We start from the raw sequence: 25,119 nt of genomic DNA on the forward strand, positions 1-25,119 counted from the left end.
GGGACAGGAAGCCCCGCCATCCTAAATGTCTGGGCCAATGTTTCAGGTCACCAGGAAGCCATATGAGCTGCTGATTATTTCCAGCTTTCTCTTTTTTTATTTCATATTTCCACCTTCTGCAGTATTTTGCTTTTGTATCAGCACATCTTGGGCCTTGGGGAACTTCAGTACACTCACTGCCAAAGTCCCTGACCCTGTTGGAAACCCCCAGGTCGAGCTATTTTAAATACTTAGGCAAAACACAACTGGGGTTCAACTGCCAATGAAGGGAAGGATTTTCTTTCCTTTTATTCTTTCACAGGATGAGAGCATCAGCAAGCATTTTTATTGCCCACCCCTAATTGCCCTTGGGAAGGTGATGGTGAGCCGCCTTCTTGAACAGCTGCAGTCCATGTGGTGTAGGTATACCCACAGTGCTGTTAGGGAGACTTTTCACGCTACTGCCACCATGCGTCGGTGGTGGAGGGAGTGAATGTTTGTGGATGTGGTGCCAATCAAGCGGGTTGCTTTATCCTGGACAGAGTTGAGCTTCTTGAATGTTGTGGGAGCTGCACTTATCCAGGCAAGCAGAGAGCATTCCATCACATTTCTGACTTGCGTCTTGTAGATGGTGGACAGGCTTTTGGGAGTCAGGAAATTCCCAGCCTCTGACCTGCTCTTGTAGCCACAGTATTTATATGGCTGGTCCAGGTCAGTTTCTGGTCAATGGTAACACCCAGGATGTTGATATTGGGAGATTCAGCGATGGTAAAGACATTCAATGTTAGGGGAGATGCTTGGATTCTCTCTTGTTAGAGATGGTCATTGCTTGTCATTTATGTGGCATGAATGTTACTTGCCACTTATCAACCCAAGCTTGAATGTTGTCCAGGTCTTGCTGCACCTGGACATGGACTACTTCAGTGGCTGAGGAGTTGTGAATGGTGCTGAACATTGTGCAATCATCAACGAACATCCCCACTTCAGACCTCATGATGAAGGGAAGGTCATTGATGAAGCCGCTGAAGATGGTTGGGCCTAGGACCCTACCCTGAGGAAGTCCTGCAATGATGTCCTGGAGCTGAGATGACTGACCTCCAACAGCCACAACCATCTTTCCTTGTGCTAGGTATGAATCCAACTAGTGGACAGTTTCCCCCTTGATTCCTATTGACTCCAGTTTTGTTTGGGCTCCTTGATGTCACACTTGGTCAAATGCAGCTTTGAGGAAAAGGCAGTCACTCTCACTTCACCTGTCGCAACTTACTGCAATACTGGTGAACACATAGGTTTCTGAGAAGGAAAGAAAAAAGTTTTAAACTGGTAAGTCCCCTTCTTCTCCCAGTTTTAGCAATAACATTGATTGCATTTCCAAATCTGGCCTTGCGCGCCCTGGCAATGTTGGATTCCAGGGATTTATGTCCTCCATTTACAGATCTGAATACTGGGACTTATTCTAAGGCTGACAGGGGAGAGCCTGTTGCTGTCTGCTGGGCATCAGGTTTTTCAGGGTGTCAGTTTATAATTTTGTTGAGAGAATATGTAATTGAGGTTACTAACTATCACTGTTCTTAAAATTCAGACATCTAACTGGTCAACTAATAGTAATATGCAAGATTTCCCAGGCACCTGGGTAGTGATAATGACAGGGAAAAAACAATGGAAATGTGGAAAAGAGCTTAACTTGTTTTTGTAAAGGTGAGCATCATCCAAGGGTGGAGTCTTACGGACTTAGTTCTTGGCAGAATAGTGAGGCAATTTTTGGGTCGGGAACCCGATTTCCTAATTAACGAGATTTACTGAGGCTCTTTCCTTGAGCTATGGCATCAGCATCACAGTTCGGAGGACCCCAGCCAACTAGGGAGGGCAGGTGGGATGTGGTCAGTGGAAGGATTTCTAATTAATGGGACCATGACTTCGGTTTGAATGGCTCACCATTACCTTTTGAGGCTGCAGCAACTACAGGAATGGAGAGGAGATCTGAGAAGATTGCTGTCCTGATCTCACACTCTTATGTGGAGATCCTGAGGGGCTGCAGTGTCGTGAAGTCTCCCAAGGATGGGAGGAAGAGGATAAGCTCTCCAAATGAGCAGGCATGGATGGGAGGAACTAGGGAAGTCAGCAGCAGGATCTCCGATCTGGAGACAATGCATCAAAAGGATACAGGACCTCAGGACAGTGGGAAAAGTGAGCGGCATAAAACTTTCAGGTGCCATGTTCTACACTTTCACTTGACCAGCATTCTCCAGGTCAACACACCTCACAGCTCCACTCATTTTCCCTCTGCAGGCACCTCTCACATTCCCATCTGAACAGCCAACACTCACACCCACCCTCAGCCCATTGTCCTCTTGCAGCCAAGTCTCACAGTGACCATTCACAAATGGTGCCCTTCCCTCTTATCCGCAACAAACACTTATATTTCTCTTCCTTTTATCCTTGTAGGAGAAGAGAGCACAAAACTTGATGAGAGGCAGAGACCTGGGAGGTAGGGAGGTGCGGGTGGCAGGGGGGTGGTGGTGGGGGGGTGGTGTGGTTTGGGGGAGAGGGCCAAGGGCACTATCGGCTACTTCAGTCACTGACAATGCATGTCAACCTGCTCCACTGGGAGGGGGGGTCTTGTTCCAGGAGGCTACAGATGTCAGTAGTGAGCTACCATGAGAGTCTGAACCTCCTGAGACCCTGGTGCTCAGGCTTATCAGGAGAGCTGATTCTCTCCTTGTAGACCCAGTGCAGACACAGCATGGAAGACATGTACTGTGGGAAAGAAGGAGTCCATGATTAAAAAGGTTTTTTAATTGGTTCAATTGCTTTCCCACCAGTCCAAGGGGAGTTCCCACTGCACTGGAAACCTACCCTGGGGAAAATGGGGTGAAATGAAGATCCTTACCCAATTTTGGGAATTTTGGACCCACATACTCTGAAATCCACCTCTACTTGATTGTGGGAAAATTCTGCTCAAAACCCTTCCTTCATTGCTTCAGTCTAATGAATTTGGTGCATGTTAAAATATTCAGCATACCTTCTCGTCCCATGCGTCCTCAGATCAATTTTCTATTTTAAGCGGAATTTTCCATCCTAGCTGGGATCAGGTGTCATGGTGGTTTTAAGTGGACACTATGATGGGAAGGCCAAAAATTGGGGTTACGCCATTGTGAAACCAATTTACCATCATAGGTAGAAATTGGGAGGAAGGTGTAAGGAAAGGAGTTTGGAGGGTGAAGAACATCTGGAGGATGAGCAGGACATTAGGGGGAGGAAGGAGCTCAGAAGGGGGAAGGAGTTTGGAGGGGGAACGGTGTCCAGGGCAAGGAAGGAGTCTGGCAGGGAAGAGGGAGTTCGGAGGGGGGAAGGAATCCAAGGGGAGGATAGAGCCCAGTGGGAGGAAGGGGTGAGAGTGGAGGAAGGAAGAAGGGGGAGGAAGGGGTCAGGAGGGAGGTAGGAGTGAGGGGAGGGGGCTGTCCAGGTTAGGAGAAGGGAGGGGTTTGTGGAGTCATTGAATGGTTCCTGGGGAGCGAAATGCAGGTAGGCATGGTAGATGGGATTTTATTTTTATCCACTCATGTGATGTGGACTTTGCTGGCTGGGTCAGCATTTATTGCCCATCCCTTGAGAAGGTGGTGGTAAGCTGCATTCTTGAACCGCTGCAGTCCATGCAGTGTAGGTACACCCACAGTTCTGTTAGGAAGGGAGTTCCAGGACTTTGACCCAACGACAGTGAAGGAATGGCCATATATTTCCAAGTCAGGATGGTGAGTGACTTGGAGGGGAACTTCCAGGTGGTGGTGTTCCCATCAAACTGCTACCCTTGTCCTTATAGGTGGTAGTGGTCATGGGTTTGAAAGGTGCTGTCGAAGGAGCCTTGGTAAATTCCTGCAGTGCATTTTGTAGGTGGTACACACTGCTGCTACTGTGCGTCAGTACTGGAGGGAGTGAATGTTTGTGGATGTGGTGCCAATCAAGTGGGCTGCTTTGTCCTGGATGGTGTCAATCTTCTTGAGTGTTCTGGGAGCTGCACTTATCAAGGCAAGTGGGGAGTATTCCATCACACTCCTGACTTGTGCCTTGTACATGGTGGACAGGCTTTGGGGAGTCAAGGGGTGAGTTACTTGTTGCAGGATTCCTAGCTTCTGACGTACTCTTGAAGCCTTGTTATTTATTTGGCTAGTCCATTTCAGTTTCTGGTCAATGCTAATCCCCAGGTTGTTGATAGTGGGGGATTCAGTGATGGTAATGCAATTGAACATCAAGCGGCGATAGTTGGATTGTCTCTTGTTGGAGATGTCATCGCCTGACACTTGTGTGGCGTGAATGTTACTTGTCACTTGTCAGCCCAAGCCTGGATATTGCTGTATTTGGACATGGGGTGCTTCAGTATCTGAGGAGTCATGAATGGTGTTGACCATTGTCCAATCATCAGCGAACATCCACATTCTGACCTTATGATGGAAGGAACGTCATTGATGAAGCAGCTGAAGATGGTTGGGCCGAGGACACAACCCTGAAGAACTCCTGCAGTGATGTCCTGGAGGTGAGATTACTGACCTCCAACAAGCACAATCATCTTCCTTTGTGCTAGGTATGAATCCAACCAGCGGAGAGTTTTCCCCCGTTTCCCATTGACAGCAGTTTTGCTGGGGGTCCTTAACGCCACACTCGGTCAAATGCTGCCTTGATGTCGCACACAGAATCACGGTGCAGAAGAGGACCTTTGGCCCATCGAGTCTGCACTAACACTCAAGGACAGTCACTCTCACCTCACGCTGTGAACCACCAGCCAGAACCCTTTTCTTTCCAGGATGTCCAGGTGAACGTGCATGTTCCCTATCTTCCTGAGAATCCGACTCCCATCCACATTGACCTCCCCGACCTCCTCCTTCCCACCCCCAGGGTCTGTGTTTGCCGCCGAGTCACCACCAACCACCATCACCGTCCCTTCTACCACTAGTGTTGCACCCTGGTCCTCCCACACTCGTTCAAATGCTGCCTTGATGTCAAGGGCAGTCACTCTCACCTCATGGCAGAGTGGATGAATGCAGCTCCCACAACACTGAAGAAGGGGGAAACCGTCCAGGACAAAGCAGTTCACTTGATTGGCACCACATCCACAAACATTCACTTCCTCCACCACAGCAGCAGCAGCAGCAGTGTGTACCACCTACAAGACGCACTGCAGAAATTTGCCAAAAATACGACCACTACCACCTAGAAGGACAAGGACAGTTGATAGATGGGAACACCACCACCTGGAGGTTCCCCTCCAATTCACTCACCATCCTGACTTGGAAATATATCACTGTTCCTTCACTGTCGCTGGATCAAAATCCTAGAACTCCCTCCCTAACAGCACTGTGGGTGTACCTACACCACATGGACTACAGCGGTTCAAGGAGGCAGCTCACCACCACCTTCCAAGGGCAACTAGGGATGGGCAATAAATGATGGACCAGCCAGCGAAGCCCACATCCCATGAATGAATATTTTTTAAAGCACAGAATTGTTACGGTGTAGTAGGAGGCCATTCAGCCCATTTTGTCTGCCCTGGCTCTCTGAGCATTTTAACTTAGTGACAATCTCCTGCCTTTTCCCCGTAACCCTGCACATTGTTTCTATTTAAATAATCATCCAATGCCCTCTTGAATGCCTCAATTGAACCTGCCTCCACCATACTTCCAGGCAGTGCGTTCCAAACCCTAACTACTCGCTGTGTGAAAAAGTTTTTTCCCACCTCGCATTTGCTACTTTTGCAAAACACCTTAAAACTGTGCCCTCTGGTTCTCGATACGTTTATGAGTGGGAACAGATTCTCCCAATCTGCTCTGTCCAGACTCCTCATGATTTTGAAACCTTCTATCAAATCTCCTTTTAGCCTTCTCCTCTCCAAGGAAAACAGTCCCAACTTTTCCAATCTTTCCTCATAACTGAAGTGTCTCATCCCCGGAACCATTCTCGTAAACCTCTTCTGCACTCTCTCCAATGCGTTCACGTCCTTCCTATAGTGCGGCACCCAGAACTGTGCGCAATACTCCAGCTGAGGTCTAACCAGTGTCTTATATAAGTTCATCAAAACCTCCCTGGTCTTATACTCTAAGCCCCTATTAATGAATACTGTATGCTTTAGAAACAGCTTTCTCTACCTGTCCTGCCACCTTTGATGACTTATTTATATGTACACCCACGTGTCTCTGCTCCTGCACGCCTTTTAGAATAGTATCCTTTATTTTATACTGTCTCTCTCTGTTCGTTGTACCAAAGTGCATCACTCCACTCTTCTCTCTGCATTGAACTTCATCTGCCACCTACAAACCTTCTTCCAGCCTGAAAAATAGCCATTAACCATTACTCTCTGTTTTCTATCCCTCAGCCAATTTTGTATCCATGTTGCTACTGCCCCTTTTATTCCAAGACCTATAACCTTCCTCACAAGCCTGTTGTGTGGCATTGTACCAAATACCTTTTGGAAGTCTATATACACCACATCAACAACCTTTCCCTTATCAACCATCCCTGGTACCTCTTCTAAAAACTCCAGCAAGTTACACACAATTTTCCTTTAACAAATCCATGCTGACTCTTCCAAATCAATCCACACTTTTCCATGTGACTACTAATTCTATCCCGAATAATTGTTTCTAGAAGTTTCCCCACCACAAAGTTAAACTGACTAGTCTGTAATTGCAGGGTGGACCTTTACGACCTTTTCTGAACAGGGGTGTAATGTTTGCAAATCTCCCGTCCTCTGGCATCTCCCCTGAATCCAGGCAACATTGAAAGATTATAAAAACAAAAAAACTGCGGATGCTGGAAATCCAAAACAAAAACAAAAACAGAATTACCTGGAAAAACTCAGCAGGTCTGGCAGCATCGGCGGAGAAGAAAAGAGTTGACGTTTCGAGTCCTCATGACCCTTCGACAGAACTTGAGTTCGAGTCCATTGAAAGATTATTGTCACTGCAATTTCCACTCCCAGTTCCTTCAATACTCTTGGATGCATCTCATCCAAGTGCCTTATCAACTCTAAGTACCGAGAGCTTATCTAATATCTCCTCCTTATCAATTTTAAACACTTTGAGTGGCTGATTTTCCTTCTCTGTCACCATGGCCTGGGCAGCATCTACCTCGGAGGTAAAGACAGATGCGAGGTATTCATTTAACACCTCAGCCATGCCTCTTGCCTCTATGAGTAAATCCCCTTTTTGGTCTGTAATTGGCCCTACTCCTCCTGTTACCACCACCCTTTTACTATTGATGTGCTTATAAAATACCTTGGGATTTCCGTTTATGTTAGCTGCCAGTCTTTTTTAATAGTCTCTCTTTGCTTCTTATACTTGCTTTTTCACATCCCTGCTGAGCCTTTTGTATTCAGCTTGGTTCTCCATTGTATTTGCTACCTGACACCTGTTGTAAGCACACTTTTTCTTCTTTAACTTAATTTTTATCTCCTTTGTCATCCAGGGAGCCCTGGATTTGTTTGTCCTACCCTCCCCTTTTGAGGGAAAATATCTTGACTGTGCCCAAACCATCTTCTCTTTGAAGGTAGCACATTGTTCACCTACTGTTTTTCCCACCAACCTTTGGTTCCAGTCTATCTAGCCCAGCTCTGTTCTTGCCCCATTGCAGATTGCTCTGTGCCAGTTGATTATTCTTACTCTGAATTGACCAACATCCTTTTCCACCATCATCCTAAACCTTATGTTGCAATGATCACTATTCCCCTAAATGTTCCCCCACTGTCACTTGATCTATTTGGCCTGCCTAATTCCCAAGAACCAGGTCTAGCAGCACTTCTTGTTGGACTTCTTGTAGGAAATTCTCCTGAACACAATCTAGGAATGCTTGTCCCTCACTGCACCTTGCATTACAACTATCCCTGTCTATGTACAGGTAATTATAGACCCCATTACAACTACTCTACAATGTTTACAGCCCTCTGTAATTTCCTTGCAGCTTGGTTCCTCTATGTCCTTCCCACTAGCTGGTGGTCTACATATTACACCGAGCAATGTAATTGCACTCTTCCTATTCCTTAGCTCTAGCCAAATCGATTCTGTCCTTGAATCCTCTGACACATCCTCTTTCTCCAGCACTGCCATGCTCTCCTTACCCAAAAACACCATCCCTCCTCTTTTTTTCCCTTTCCTACCTTTTCTGAATACTTTGTAACTGGGAATATTTAGCACCCAGACCTGCCCTTCCTTAAGCCAGGTCCAAGTTATCGCCACAACATCATAATCCCACAAGGCAACCTGTACCTGTAACTCGCTAATTTTATTAACTATACTCCGTGCATTCACATACATGGGGAGGTGGAACAGTGATGGGAGAAAGGTCATGGGTGACTGGGGGAGGGGAAAGGATGGGGAGCTGAAGACATTCTTCACTACAATTATTTTGCAAAATTGAAAGTGAAAGGAGCCTCGTGTTGGGTGGAAGCAGGTGCTGCATGGGAGTGTGATCAGTGGGTGGGTGGAGATGCAGCTCAGCTCAGATGGACAACTGAAAGAGAACCCCAGCAGGCAGCATTGAAAATGCTCAGGACAGTGAGATGAGTGTGATGGAGGATGGATCCATGTGCGTGGGAGAGTGCTTGCCCAAGGCTCTGAACGGCCCTGCCACACACACACTTCCCCCTCCAGAATCACTTGTGGGCCAGCTCCATGCAGCTGAACAGCTAGTGGGGGGCAGATGTAGGGAGATAAATTGTGAAATCTGTAAATGAAGCTGAAAGACACCACTACATATTATTCAGTGAAATAGAACATATTTTCCAATTATAGCATGACAAAATGTATTCACCCATGCAACCATTGTGATCAGAAATTCTTAACTTTTCTAGGCCCACCACTTCTTCTAGGTGCTGCTCTGATATCTGCAGCATGGGTGGAGACAGCTTGTGCAATGGTTGGCTCTGTTGCCTCTGATGACTTTGCATGGGTCCCCTGGAGAGCCGAGGCCTTGGGGGCCCTGGCTTGCTTTGGCTGTCCTCCTGTGGCGACAGAGGATGAGTTTTGGGGGGGGTCACAGGCAAAGGGGACTTGGAGTGGGAGGATAGCCTCTGAGATTCCTGACTGGATGACCCAGGGGTGTCCAGCTGTCGCTCCTCCTCCCTTCTGGTGCCCGGGGCCCCCGGCCTGATTCCTTGAGGGGAAGAAGCACCTTGTGGGACACTGAGATGCCCCATTTCCCTTTCGCATTGTCACTGCAGGAACTCACCCATGACTACCGCAATGGAGTTCAGGTCTGCGTGCATCTATGTGATCTGCTGGACCAAGGCTTCCTTAGTGTCCACCATCCTTCCCTTGGAGACCTCCATGCACGCACATATTGGCACTGCTTCACCAGGGAGGGGATGGACACACTCCTCCGATTCCCATGCCACTCTGTTGACGTCTTCCAACAGTTCTGTGGATGCTACCCTGCCTTCTGCTGACTCTCCAGGATGAGTTGGAGGGCTGAATCCAGAGTCTTGTCATCCTACTTGGACCTCATAGATGTCCCTTCCCCAGCAGTCCTCCGAGTGACGGGGAGCTTGGCTGAACCTGCCTCGTCCTGCTGCAGACACGTGTTTTTGCGGTGGCCACCAAAGTGAGAACCCAAGCCTTCTCTAGAACTAAATTCCACTGAGGTGTGTGTCACTGCGCTGGTGGAGGGTGTGGCTGTGATGGGACTTCCAGGTTGCTTATTTCAGCTCTTCAGTGGAGGAATTGTCCTCTTGGCTGGAGGTGAGGTCCTGGATGGAGATGAGGGATTGGCTGACTGAGGGTGCCGGTCTCTTGGCAGAGCTCCCTGTGAACCAAAGTAGAGATAATTAGTGCATGGCAGCAGAGTCAAAAGCAGGAGAGAGAGCACTCACAGTTGCGTTGAGAGAGGGGTGAAATGGTGCAGGACCCTCACGAGGGTGTTCACTGCCAACCTCACCATCGCCACAGGCATGGTCCATGTCCTCACCAGTCAGTGCGATGGCACACTGCTCAAAGTAAGTGAGGGGCCTAATGTGGGCCACTCCACCTCTTGCTCTCCTTGCTGCTGTTATGAACCAGCTTCTCCTGTGTGAAAACAGATGGAGGGAGTGTGAGCAGGACACATGGAACTGCATGGAATGTTTTTGTGGTGAGCGGAGACATGGAAAGATGAGGACACGAGCTCCTCAGGATATGAGCCTGATGGAGATGTGAGGGTGTGTGTGAGAGTTAGCGGTGTTGTTCCTTGAGGTGTGAGATCCCTGTGGATGTGGGATGGGCTTGTGAGTGAGTGGCAGGCCATCAATCTGGGGGCAGCATGGTTTTCCCTCTTGCAGCCATCAGTTTGTAGCAGCTTTCTATCCATTGAAGAGGGCTAGCTCTTTGCAGGGGCGGCCTTTAAATATGGCACCCGGTTTACTGAAGGACTGAGGTGCCGGTGGGGTGGGCAAATCAGAGGATGCCCACCAGCAACCCAGCGTGTTTCCCAGTAATGTATGATCAATGAGGCAGATTGGGATGAGATAGGCATGAAAACCTGTCATTGCGGCCAGCGGGTATAATGTCCCTTATCCCCAATGCTACCACACTTAGTGCAAATCTGGGATAATTCTGCCCTTTATCTCTATTCCCACTTCAGGATAACCCAGAATGAAAAACTTTCCTTTTCGAACAAAAACAACAAGGACACTGCTCAGGGGCTTCTGCTAGAAGAAGTTTCTTAACAACACATTTAATTAAATCAGCTTCAACAGACTTCATTCAGTGTAAGCAGCTAAACAAGAAAACTTGAGTCAAAGTAAATAATTTTGACTCTTGCACAGTTACATCTTCACTTGTTAACAGGCATACTATTTATCGTAGTTATAGCATCACTCAACTTTGTAACAAACTATATTTCACGGTCTCAATCATGGTAATAACAGGAGCCAGAGAGACTTTCCAATTCCTATCTAATTATATTTCTGAGATTGTAATGCAACTTGTCAAAGATGGCTCATTTCCTCATTGGTACTTCTAAATAAATTGATTGCTGTGGTAATGATTGTGGTAGGATTGTCATTCAAAATATCTTTAGCTTTCAAATATCTTGGAATTGAATATTATAAATGATTTCACTCCCACTAAATACCTGCTACGTGGACAGATTGTCGGTGAGACACTGGCCCTGAAAATTAACTGGTGGTGATCCTGGTACTTTTGTCGGGATCACATTTGGTGGGATCCTCTGATATTGACCCTGAGAGAGAAGGAGGAGTCACAGGGAAGGTTAGTATGTGCCTCTGCCCCTCGATGTGCAGCTCAATAATAGCATTTCCCAAATTCTCTTGAAAAATGTTTAGCCATTCTCCTAGCAACCATCTAGAAATGTTACTATTCCCCCTTTTTCATACCATTAGATAAGCCTAGGTAAATTAAACAATTATACAATTTTTAACTAACATACAGATATTTGGGGGTAGAAATCTTAGTCATCATTGCATCCATTGCTTCAGCAAAAAAAGGGGGCAAGAATTAACAATTTTGCAGAAGGACATTAGAAACATGTGTGAAACCATTTTGACACATGGAGAGGCCAAAGACGAGTGAGATGCTTGCATAAGCTCAAGGAGAGCCTAATTCTTGTGGCCCCTAAAGAAATTTGACAGACCTGTCCAGTGGGAATTCTGGAACCATCGATGAATTTCCACCTCTTAGTATTTTATGTCCTAAAGTGAACAAAGCATGAAGCAAATTTCACAGTATCATCTTCAGTTCTGAAGAAAGGCCTTTGACCTGAAACTCTAACCCTTGTTCCTCTTTCCACAGATGCTGTCGGGCCTGCTGAGTATTTCCAGCATTTTATGTTTTTAATTGTAGATTTCCAGCATCCACAGTATTTTGCATTTGTTAAACAATGTTTCAGTTTTGTTCCGAATACTGAAATTTTTATTTCACTGAAAGGAAAGGATTAAATAAATTTAGTGCTCAGTGTTATTGTGAGTAGCATATGTTTAGATACCAACAAATCAAGTTGAGTCCTGAAACTTAATAATTAATTTTCATTTGACCCTCAAAATGGAAACAAGCATGGAGATCAGTCATGCTCGAACTCTGCCCACAATGCACATGCCGCATCTGTCTGAAGGGACTAATGTTTGATCCAGAAAGTTCCTGTTAGAAATAGAAAACATTAAATTGAAAATATTAATCCGATATATATAAAGAAAGTTAGGCCTGAATGGTATTTCTCAAAGCTTACACTGGAAGCATTTTTAATCAAAGAGAAACATGCATTTATATAGTGTTCTTTGTGACCACCAGACACCTCAAAGCACTTTACAGCCAATGAAGTATTTTTGAAGTGTAGCCGTTGTTGTAGTGCAGGAAGCGCAGCCAATTCTATGCACAACAAACTCTCATAAACGCCAATGTGATAATGAGCGGGTAATCTGTTTCTCTGCAATGTTGATTGAGGAATAAATATTAGCCAGGGCACAGGGGATAACACCCCTCCTCTTCTTCAAAGTAGTGGCATTGGATCCTTTACATCAAACAGAGCAGGAAAATGGGACAAAAGCAAAAAACTGCAGATGCTAGAAATCCAAAACAAAAATAAAAATAAAAATACCTGGAAAAACTCAGCAGGTCTGGCAGCATCTGCGGAGAGGAACACAGTTAACGTTTCAAGCCCATATGACTCTTCAGCAGAACTAAGTAAAAATAGAAAAGAGGTGAAATATAAGCTGGGTTAAGGGGTGGGGGCGGGGAGGGGGCTGCTGGGACAGGTAGAGCTGGATAGAGGGTCAGTGATAGGTGGAGATAGCCAAAAGATGTCATAGACAAAAGAACAAAGAGGTGTTGAAGGTGGTGATATTATCTAAGGAATGTGCTAATTAAGGGTAGAAAGCAGGACAAGCAAGGTACAGATAGCCCAAGTGGGGCTGGGGTGGGGTGTAGGGAAGGGATCGAAAAAGGCTAAAAGGTAGACATAAAATAATGGATGGAAATACATTTAAAATAAGGGACATAAGTAGGAAAAGAAAAATCCATATAAATTATTGGGGAACAAAAGGGAGGATCGGAAAGGGGGTGGGGATGGAGGAGAGAGTTCATGACCTAAAATTGCTGACTTCAATATTCAGTCCGGAAGGCTGTAAAGTGCCTAGTTGGAAGATGAGGTGCTGTTCCTCCAGTTTGCGTTGAGCTTCACTGGAACAATGCAGCAGGCCAAGGATGGACTTGTGGGCATGAGAACAGGGTGGAGTGTTGAAATGGCAAGGGATAAGGAGGTCTGGGCCATGCTTACGGACAAACCGAAGGTGTTCTGCAAAGCGGTCACCCAGTCTGTGTTTGGTCTCTCCAATGTAGAGGAAACCGCATTGGGAGCAACAAATGCAGTAGATTAAATTGAATTCTGCATTCGTTGCTCCCAATGCGGTTTCCTCTACATTGGAGAGACCAAACACAGACTGGGTGACCGCTTTGCAGAACACCTTCGGTTTGTCCGTAAGCATGGCCCAGACCTCCTTATCCCTTGCCATTTCAACACTCCACCCTGCTCTCATGCCCACATGTCCATCCTTGGCCTGCTGCATTGTTCCAGTGAAGCTCAATGCAAACTGGAGGAACAGCACCTTATCTTCCGACTAGGCACTTTACAGCCTTCCGGACTGAATATTGAGTTCAACAATTTTAGATCATGAACTCTCTCCTCCATCCCCGCCCCCTCTCCGATCCCCCCTTTTTCCCCAATAATTTATATAGATTTTTCTTTTCCCACCTATTTCCATTATTTTTAAATGTATTTCCATCCATTGTTTTATCTCTACCTTTTAGCCTATTTCAATCCCTTCCCTGCACACCACCCCAACTAGGGCTATCTGTACCTTGCTTGTCCTGCTTTCTACCCTTAATTAGCACATTCCTTAGATAATATCACCACCTTCAACACCTCTTTGTCCTTTTGTCTATGACATCTTTTGGCTATCTCCACCTATCACTGGCCCTCTATCTAGCTCTACTTGCCCCTCCCCACCCCCTTAAACCAGCTTATATTTCACCTCTTTTTTATTTTTCCTTAGTTCTGTTGAAGAGTCATTTGGACTCGAAACGTTAACTGTGTTCCTCTCTGCAGATGCTGCCAGGAAAATGGGATCTCAGTTCAACATTTCATTTGAAGGACAGCACCTCTAACAGTGCAGCACTCCCTCATTACTGCACTGGTGTCTGTCTTGATTTTGTGCTTAAGCCCTGGAGTTGGACTTATGCAGAGGCATGACTGCTATCAATTAAGTCACAGCTGACACTCCTGCTGTAAGATTTCCCGGGTTCAGGGTCCACAGATACCTAAATAGGCAGCCGACTAGGCATAAGTAATTTTAGGATTGTTTATTAAGTTAATTAAAAAAACAGCAGTTTAGATATGATATATTAACTAATTAGTCGGAAAAAGTATACAACCCGTAACAGCTTGTGATACAGCATTAGCCGAAGTGATCAGAAAGTCTTCCCTCGATCTCTTGATCTTCCTCCTCCTCCTCTGGTCCATCTTCCATCTGAAGAAGGCAGCTACCCAACTACCAACCAGCACTGCCACCTCACGCCCCCACCACCAGTATGACACCAATATACATATATATAGGTAGCTTACCCAATGTCAACCATCTATCCAACTATTCTGACCAATGGACACAGGACATGGGATGTGGGCATCGCTGGCTAGGCCAGCATTTATTACCCATCCCTGACTGAATACTTTGCATCTGTATTTATCAAGGAAAAGGATGCTACCCAGGCATCTTACCCAGGTAAATGAAGAGGTAATTCAGTCACTAGAAGGGTTTAAAATTGATAAGGAGGAAGTATTGGAAAGGCTGCCTATACTTAAATTTGGTAAGGCACAGGGACCGGATGAGATGCATCTAAGGATAATGAGGGAAATGAGATTGGAAATTGCAGAAGCACTGGCCATAATTTACCAATCTTCCTTATACTCAGGGGTGTTGTCAGAGGATTGGAGAATTACAAATGTTACATCCTTGTTCAAAAAATGGTGTAAAAATAAGCCCAGAAACTGTAGGCTATCCAGTTTAACTGCATGGGTGGGCAAACTTATGGAAACAATAATCCTGGACAAAACTAATAGTCACATGGACAAATGTTGGTTAACTAAGGAAAGCCTGCATCAATCTTTTAAGTGAATATCATGTTTAACTAAATTGCTGGAGTTTTTTGATGGGGTAACAGAGAGGCATTGATGAGGGCAATGCTGTTGATGTAGTGTACACGGACTTCCAAAAAGCATTTGACACCTTTGTGAGTGAAGGTGTAGCTCATGGAATAAGAGGGACAGTAGCAAAATGCATACAAAATTGGATGAGTGACAGGAAACAAACAATAATGGTTAATGAATATTTTTTGGGCTGGAGGGTGATTTGTAGTAGAGTTCCCCAGGGGTCAGTGTTGGGACTCTTGCTTTTCCTGATACATATAAATATCCTATGCCTTGGTGTAGAGGGCACAATTTCAAAGTTTGTGGATAATACGAAACTTGGAAGCATGTGAAATGTCAGAATGGTTGTATAGAACTCCAGACGGACATAGACAATTTGGTGGAATGGGTGGACAGGTGGCAGATGAAGTTCAATGTGGAGAAAGGTGAAGTAATTGACTTCGATAGGAAGAACATGGACAGACAATTTAAAACAAAGGGCCCAATTTAAAAGGGGTGCAGGAGCAAAGGGACCTAGGTGTATTTGTGCATGTCATTGAAGGTGGCAGGACAGGTTGAGAGAGCAGTTAATAAAGCATGCAGTATCCTAGACTTTATTAATAGGGACATAGTGTAAAAGAGCAAGGAACTTATGTTGGACTTGTATAAGACATTAGTTCAGTCTTAGCTGAAGTTCTGGGTGCTGCACTTTAGGAAAAATATGAAGGCATTGGAGAGAGTGCAGAAGAGATGCACAAGAATGGTTCTAAGGATGAGGAACTTCAGTTCAAAGATAGATTGGAGAAATTTTCCTTGGAGAAGAGAAAGCTGGGAGGAGATTTCATACAGTTATTCAAAATCATGAAGGGCCTAGACAGAAAAAATCCTAGATAGGGAAAAACTGTTCCCACTTGTACAAAGACTGAGAACAACAGATTTAAAGTAACTGGCAAAGAAACAAAAGTGACATGAGAAAAAGCTTTTTCATGCAGTGAGTGGTTAAGGTCTGGAATGTTCTGCCTGAGTGTGTGGTGGAGGCAGGTTCAATCGAAGCATTAGAAAGGGAATTGGACTGTTATCTGAAAAGAAAGAATGTGCAGGGCTGTGGAAAGAAGACGAGAGAATGGCACTAAGGGATTTACTCAATCAGAGAGCTGGTGCCGACAATTTGGGCTGAATGACTTTCTTTTGCATTGGAACGCTTCCGTGATTCTGTGTTGGATTCTTTATCTATTGGTGACAGAAATGGTATATCTAGGTATTCAATCAGAGAAGAAGGCAAAGTAAGTGAAGCCATTATTGTCGAGGGTATTTTGAAGGCATAAGGAGTAATGTTTATGCAATGGCTGGAGGGGTCTTTAGAGAAGATGACATTAACACATGCCAACCAAAGAATGTTAAAGCTTTCAAAGCTGCCAATGGAACTTCAATTTCTTTAATCTCATTTTCCATGTATCTTTGCTGCTCTACATTACCATCCTTCCGTGGGTGCTTCCTGGTGATGTTTCATTATACTGCAAAGCTATGCAGTGTATAACAGACTATAATGATGCTGGACAGTTTGGCAAGGCTGTATTACAATACATACCATAATCTATCGAAGTGTCTGAATCCCTGCTTTGACATTTCACAGTGGGCTCTTCGATGGCAGCAATCAATGGATGGACCTCATAATTCCTATGATAAAAGCAAAATACTGCAGATGCTGGTATTCTGAAACAAAAACAGAAATTGCTGGAAAATGCTTCTAGAACTGCTGAGTTTTTCCAGCATTTTCTGTTTTTGTTTCTCATTATTCCTGTGCTCAGCAGGTATGTATGGCTGTCATAATGGCTTCATAAATTGTGGATTTTGAGGCGGACTTTAGACTCTTAGGACTGAGCTTTGCACTTTTCAGGGTGACATAATGAGGGACAGTGAGTTGTCTTAAAAGGAAGGCATCAGATGTACTATCTGAGAAGCAGGTTTAGATCTGAATGATAATATGCAAGTCGTCAGAGACATGTAAACGCTGATTCACTGATAGCTTTAATGGGTTACAAATGCTCAGCTACTGTACAGTGGAGCAGTCAGGGCTATTTAGGTGTAATAATGTTTCCCACTCTGAGCCAACTGATACTTTGAACCTGGGTGCATGGCTGCATATCTGTCTGCAATGGGTCAGATCATATATTGTACCCAGACTGCCAGGATTTATTACAAGAGGAATTGAGTATAAAAGTAGGGAAGTGTTGCTGCAGTTGTTCAGGGCCTTAGTTAAACTGCACCTTGTACACTGTGTGCAGTTTTGGCCTCCTTACTTAAGAAAGGGTGTAATTAAATTAGATGCAGTTCAGGGAAGGTTCACTTCACCAATTCCTGGGATGAAGAGGTTGTGTTATGAGGAAAGATTGAGCAGGTCGAGTCTATACCCATTAGAGTTTAGCAAATGAGAGGTGATCTTTTGAAACATCTAAGACTTTGAGGAACTTGACAGGGTGGATGTAGAGAGGATGTTTCCCCTCATGGGGAAGTCTAGAACTAGGGGAAATAGTTTAAAAATCAGGGGTGTCCCATTTAAGACTGAAAAAATGATACACTTTTTCTCTCAGAGAATCATTAGTCAATGGAATTCTCTTCCTCAGAGAGCAAGGGAGGCTGAGCTACTGAATATATTCAAACCTGAGTTAGACAGGTTTTTGATCAACAAGGAGTCAAGGGTTATAGAGGACAGACAGAAAAGTGAAGTTGAGGCCACAATCAGATTAACCATGATCTTATTGAATAGCAGAGCAGGCTCCAGGGGTGAAATGACCTACTCCTGTTCCTAATTTTTGTGTTATTGCATTTTTGTGTTCAGTGGATAACAGGATCCATAAAACAGAAAGACATTTGGTTGGTTACCCAAAAAAAAATCCTATCAAAACTCTCCAGTATCAATATACCACATTAATTAAATATTATGTACTGGTCTTAAGAAAGATTGCACTGCATTATGTAATGCAAAAAGGCAATTAAATGCTACTTTAAAGAAATAAAATTTACCCTTATTGTATGATTAAATTTATGATTGTATTTGCTGTTTACTGCAGGATCGCCCCTGATGGCAAGACCATTGTGAGAGGAACTCTGGGGTGGAATGACCCAACACTCTTCTAGTGTGTACAGTTTGCTCTCTACCTCTGACTCAGACTGCTAACATTGCTGCTCTGTGGGTACCTTCCTCGTTAGACTGTAAAAGACTTTGAACAAAATGAGCAGGCACAGCATTCACATAAGCACAGTTATTTTAAAATCATATTTGTGTCTTTCTCTATTATTAGTGAATGTGCTTTACAATATAAACATTTCCACTGGAAGTAATTCAGAAACATATGAAAGGCGTTAAACAAGTGAACTCATAAAAATGTGTTATTTACTGAACAATGTTCTTTGATGTTTTATAACATTTTCGATTAGCTACAGTCTGCATAATGTGAGTAATGTCTATTGGATAAACATAAGAGTTGTTTCTGGTTTTATTGCTTGCTAAGATTTTTTTTTTTGGTACTATTACCATTGAATTACATTTTGCATTCTGAATTAATTGCAAATATTATGCATTATCAACCAAGCAGAAAATCACCAATTAAACCAACAATTAAGTTATAGAATAGACTAAAATAAAGACTGCAATAATTTATATCTCTTTAGAGCAGAGTATTTGTCCAATTAAAGCACATTAGAAATAAAGTTTAATACTGCCTCTTTGCAAGGAAAGCCTATGGTACAATTCAAGCATTTACATTGTCAGTAGGCTATACCCTTTTCTTTTTGAAAATATAACTTTTCCACTTTTAACTGGAAATTTTGCAATTTGAAATGAGACAGAACAAACTACTTCAGAGTGCAAGGCCACTTCCAAAGTAGGGTAAAAGAGCAAACAAAACATCCTCAGGGGAATGTGAAGAGTGGGAGATTTCGTATAATTCAAAGATCAATCAAAACTCATCAGTGTCTAAGAAAGTGACATTAAAATGCAAAGTACAAAAATACCTGGAAAAACTCAGCAGGTCTGGCAGCATCTGTGGAGAGGAACACAGTTAACGTTTCGAGTCCGTATGACTCTTCAACAGAACTAAGGAAAAATAGAAAAGGGGTGAAATATAAGCTGGTTTGGGGAGGGGGGTGCGACAAGTAGAGCTGGATAGACGGCCAGTGATAGGTGGAAATAACCAAAAGATATCACAGACAAAAGGACAAAGAGGTGTTGAAGGTGGTGATATTATCTAAAAGAATGTGCTAATTAAGGGTAGAAAGCAGGACGAGCAAGATACAGATAGCCCTAGTGGGGGTGGGATGGGGTGAAGGATTCGAAAAAAGCTAAAAAGTAGAGATAAAATAATGGATGGAAATACATTTAAAAATAATGAAAATAGGTGGGAAAATAAAAATCTATATAAATTATTGGAAAAAACAAAAAGGAGGGGGAAAATCGGAAAGGGGGTGGGGATGGAGGACAGAGTTCATGATCTAAAATTGTTGAACTCAATATTCAGTCCGGAAGGCTGTAAAGTGCCTAGTCGGAAGATGAGATGCTGTTCCTCCAGTTTGCATTGAGCTTCACTGGAACAATGCAGCAAGCCAAGGACGGACATGTGGCCATCAGAGCAGGGTGGAGTGTTGAAATGGCAAGCAACAGGGAGGTCTGAGTAATGTTTGCGGACAGACTGAAGGTGTTCTGCAAAGCAGTCACCCAGTCTGCGTTTGGTCTCTCCAATGTAGAGGAAACTGCATTGGGAGCAGCGAATGCAGTAGACTAAGTTGAGGGAAGTGCAAGTGAAATGCTGCTTCACTTGAAATGAGTATTTGGGCCCTTGGAGGGTGAGGAGAGGGGAAGTGAAGGGGCAGGTGTTGCACCACCTCCATCACCCCCTACACCTCAACCCCCTCCCGCAGCACCTTCCCATGAAACCCTTCACTTCTCTCAACTTAGTCTACTGCATTCATTGCTCCCATGCAGTTTCTTCTACATTGGAGAGACCAAATGCAGACTGGGTGATTGCTTTGCAGAATACCTTTGATCTGTCCGCAGGCATGACCCAGACCTCCCTGTCGTTAGCCATTTCAACACTCCACCCTGCTCTCATGCCCAAATGTCCGTCCTTGGCTTGCTGCAATGTCCCAGTGAAGCTCAACGCAAACTGGAGGAACAGCACCTCATCTTCCAACTAGGCACTTTACAGCCTTCCAGACTGAACATTGAGTTCAACAATTTTAGATCATGAACTCTCTCCTCCATCCCCGCCCCCTCTCCAATCCCCCTTTTTCCCCAATAATTTATATAGATTTTTCTTTTCCCACCTATTTCCATTATTTTTAAATGTATTTCCATCCATTGTTTTATCTCTACGTTTTAGTCTTTTTCGATCCCTTCCCCCCACCCCACCCCCACTAGGGCTATCTGTATCTTGCTCGTCCTGCTTTTTACCCTTAATTAGCACATTCCTTTAGATAATATCACTTCCTTCAACACCTCTTTGTCCTTTTGTCTATGACATCTTTTGGTTATCTCCAACTATCACTGGCCCTCTATCTAGCTCTTCTTGTCCCACCCCACCCCCTTTAACCAACTTATATTTTTCTATTTTTCCTTAGGTCTGTTGAAGAGTCATAAGGACTCGAAACGTTAACTGTGTTCCTCTCTACAGATGCTGCCAGATCTGCTGAGTTTTTCCAGGTATTTTGGTTTTTGTTTTGGATTTCCAGCATCTGCAGTATTTTGCTTTTATTTTTGCTTTTATTTGATATTAAAATGAAAAGTGCTGGATGTTGAAACCCTGGCTGCCACACAGACCCACCCAAAACCCCTTGGAAACATGCAGTGGGTGACGTATAACAGGCCAGGCTACAGCCACTGTAGAGAGATTGCATGTGACACAGGGAGGGTCAGGTAAGTTTTCAGAAGAGGAAACAGGCTGAAAAGCTTCACTCTCTCCTTCTCTCTCTCTTAGAAAAATTGCACATCAGCTGGTTAGAGAAGCCAACTATCAGAAATCTTCCAGTGCATCAAGATCTCGTAATAATTTCAACATCTTCAACACCTGACCACATCCATGTAACCAGCTCACCTAAACTGTCCACAACATTTAAGAATCAACCCCTCAATGACACTTAACTGTATACTCTTTTTACTTCTTTACTGGACCTAATTGCCTTCATTTCTTATACCTATGTGTGTGCGACATTGTGTTTTCCTTATTTTTCCTCAGGTTTAGTGGTTAATAAATTTTCTCTTTCTTTAACTCAAGAAAACTGTGTTTGATTGTTTCGTTATTGCTCACTGCGTAAATAGTTAAATACAATTGGGCTGTGATTTTCCGTGCCACTGAAGATGAAACAGGCTGAGTTTTAAAATTCACTGCAAGTGAAGTGCGGGATGCAAAACCAGAATTCCTTCAGGAGGCAAAATTCCACTTACAGCCCACTAGAAATCAAATTTTTAAGAGTGTCTGAGTTGGAGCTAATAAATTCACAGGTAATGGAGGTGGACAGCGAGGGGATTAAAACCATCCTGAGCAAACCAGGCTTGCAGTCCAAAAAAATAGCCTTTTTTAAATTCATTCATGGGATGTGGGCATTGCTGGCTAGGCCAGCATTTATTGTCCATCCCTAACTGTCCTTGAGAAGGTGGTGGTGAGCTGCCTTCTTGAACTGCTGCAGTCCCTGTGGTGCAGGTACACCTATAGTGCTGTTGGGGGGCGAGTTCCAGGATTTTGACCCAGCGGCACTGAAGGAATGGCGATATATTTCCAAGTCAAGATGGTGAATGACTTGGAGGGGAACTTCCAGTTGGTAGTATTCCCATGTGTCTGCTGCCCTTGCCCTTCTAGATGGTAGAGGTTGCAGGTTTAGAAGGTGTTGTTGAAGGATCCTTGGTGAATTCGTGCAGTGCATCTTGTAGATGGTACACACTGCTGCTACTGTGCATCAGTGGTGGAGAGAGTAAACGTTTGTGGATCTGGTGCCAATCAAGCAGGCTGCTTTGTCCTGGATGGTGTCAAGCTCCTTGAGTGTTGTGGGAGCTGCACTCATCCAGGCAAGTGGGGAGTATTCCATCACATTCCTGACTTGTGCCTTCTAGATGGTGGACAGGCTTTGGGGAGTCAGGAGGTGATTTACTCACCACAGGATTCATAGCCTGTGGCCTGCTGTTGTAGTCGCAGTATTTATATGGCTAGTCCAGTTCAGCTTCTGGTCAATGGTAGCCCCCAAGATGTTAATAGTGGGGGATTCAGCAATGGTCATGCCATTGAATGTTAATTGGGAATCTGTCCCCCACAAGTTAGCTCCTGCTCTTTCTGGTTATGTGCCACCTTGTCCTGCAAGAGAGAAGGAAGTGTGCCAGTAGTATGGTGCATTCAGTTTGGGTGATGTGTCCATCAAGGTTGAATAGCTGGCAGTGTGCGCAAGTTGAGAGATATGGGTGTGAGACTTGCAGCAGAGTTAAGTGTGTGTGAGTGATATGAGGTATTGGACAAGATTGATAGAGATTGTTGGTAGGTGAGTGATGGGGGTGTGATGCATGGAGCAGAGTTTGATGGTAGTGGGGCAGTTGGTGGGATATAGAGTTTTAAGATGCATTTTCTGATGTTAACCATTAATGTGAGGACACTACATTTTTAGCAACACTACATTTATGTCCTCATGACTACACTCCTGACATTGACCACCACCACCATCCGCCCTTATTGTCTTCTGAATGTTTGTCCGGATGGCTTTCTGAGCCCCTGTGGGTAAGTGACATACTCTCCTCTGTACCTCCTGCAGCACAACATGGATAAACCTTGGAGCCCAGTCTGTGCTGTGTTGTGCCATAATTAAGTCAATTTCTTGTTTACATTCTCTTCTGCAACCAATTCCACCATCTGCCAACCATGGTGCACCTCCTCTTTAAGAGATACAGGCTGGCTTTAAGGACCACAGGGTTGTCAGAACTCATGTCAGCCTCTCTCGATTTTGCACTCATGCATGCATCCAGTCATTGGCATATTGGTTGGAGGTGATGATCATTTCAATGAGCAGGCAGCACAAAGCATGTATTGGAAGCAACCAGCGCAGGTTAATTGTGCATCAAATTCCCAATGCCCTTTTTCAGTCCCTATCAAATCTTATGGCCAAAGTCTTCACAAGTAAAAGCATTCCCAGCCTTCCTATGCATGTGAACGGCTGCTCCAGAAATGAACCCTTGCTTTTCTACTACCTCCATTGAATTTTATACTATGTCATAAATTCCTACCTCCTGGTCAAAGCCCACAACCTTCTTAACAGGGGTACTGTCCATCACATTTATGATTTACTGGTTCTTTCCAAGCAGCCAGCTAAACTCCCACATTGATCTCTCCTGGTACTCACCAGTTTGTTATTCAAATTCTCTGATATGCACCTTGCCATTTGGTTTGTTTGCTGCACCAGCTCTATGTTACCTTCCAAAGTATCCACTCCCTAGTGAGCAAGGGCCTGCCTATTCATGACCTCACCCTGGAGGAGCACATTGACATTCTGAGGTGAATGGGCCCTGTCTTATTGATAATGACCCTTTACTGCTCTTACAGACCCTCTCAAGTGACACATTTCATTGATCAAACTGTCATGACAGTGATGGGACACTAACCTCCATGTCTCATTGTCACTGATTCTCATTTTCCTCCAGCACTTTTTCAATGTTCAAACATGTTACCTTCACTCCTCACCTTCCCAGATCCAATGTGTCCTTGAAACAACATTAAACACATACCCTTATATTTAACTTTCCTTTTTAACCCACACAAAAGCAGTCACCCATACTATACAGCTGGACTTGGATATTTAGTATAGGCACAATGGCTTCATTGACTGCAAATCAATTATTCAAATTTCAATAATAAAACAGTGCATCACTACAACTACAGGGCTTTTTCTCTTCTCTCTGCAACATATTTTCTTTGCTGTGAATACCCATTCAAACTGTTTTGCACTTTGCTAATTTTACTGATATAGCAATTCATACAATTTTCTCATGGATACTGTGGCATTTTTGGCAAGTTATCCTATGTATGTTGAGTAAAGCAGTTGTAATCTGTTAAGAAATCCCTCTGAATGATAATGAAGTATTTGACTTGAGAGCTTATTATAAGGTTAGAAATTCTTATAAATTAATATTTGATATTTTCCATATATGTTTAGAATAAGCCTTTCTTTTTTAAGGATAGCTGTTAAAAGTTCTTTAAAATTGAAAACCCACTGACAACATTCATTTACAGGTCTGTAAATGATGATAAATGGGATTGCATTTTTTATGCTTGCTGCTTTGTCCATGAATTATATGGGGTAACTCTGACTTTCTGTGATAATATGCAAAGGGCGAAAGTAAATCAGCTGCCACCTTACATCTCTCCTGAATTTTATTCCCTTTGACGTCAAATAGAAATAAAAATTAAGAATAAAATGGGCTGCTAGTTCACTGTCACCTTTTTACACAGGAGTATAAAGCCAAATGTCAGTTGTAACTCAGTGGTAGCACTCTTCCTTCAAACTCAGAAGGCTGTAAGTTCAGGTCCCCTTCCAGACTTTTTGATCACAAAAATCTAGGGAGTGCTGATGGTGTTGTCTATTGGATGAGAATTTAAACTAAAGCCCATGTGCCCTCTCAGGTGGATATGAAAGTCTCCATGGTTTAATTATGAAGATGGGTTATCCCCCGTTTCCTGACCAATATTTATCCCTCAGTCAAGATCACAAAAGCAGGTGATCTGATTATTATCACATTGCTGTTTCTGGGAATTCTTTATGTGCAGGTTAACTGCTGCATTTCTCACATTACAACATTGATTACACTTCAAAAGTACTTCATTGGCTGTAAAGCGCTTTAAAATGTTCATAGGTCATGAAGGGTGCTTTATAAATGCAATTTTTTTTTCAAGATTACCTCACTGACCTCATTGTGTTTAATTTCTACATAAGGAAGAAAGCAAAATTGTTTCTCACAAA

The sequence above is a fragment of the Carcharodon carcharias genome, chromosome 4 (assembly GCF_017639515.1).
Source record: "Carcharodon carcharias isolate sCarCar2 chromosome 4, sCarCar2.pri, whole genome shotgun sequence".
NCBI lineage: Eukaryota > Metazoa > Chordata > Chondrichthyes > Lamniformes > Lamnidae > Carcharodon > Carcharodon carcharias.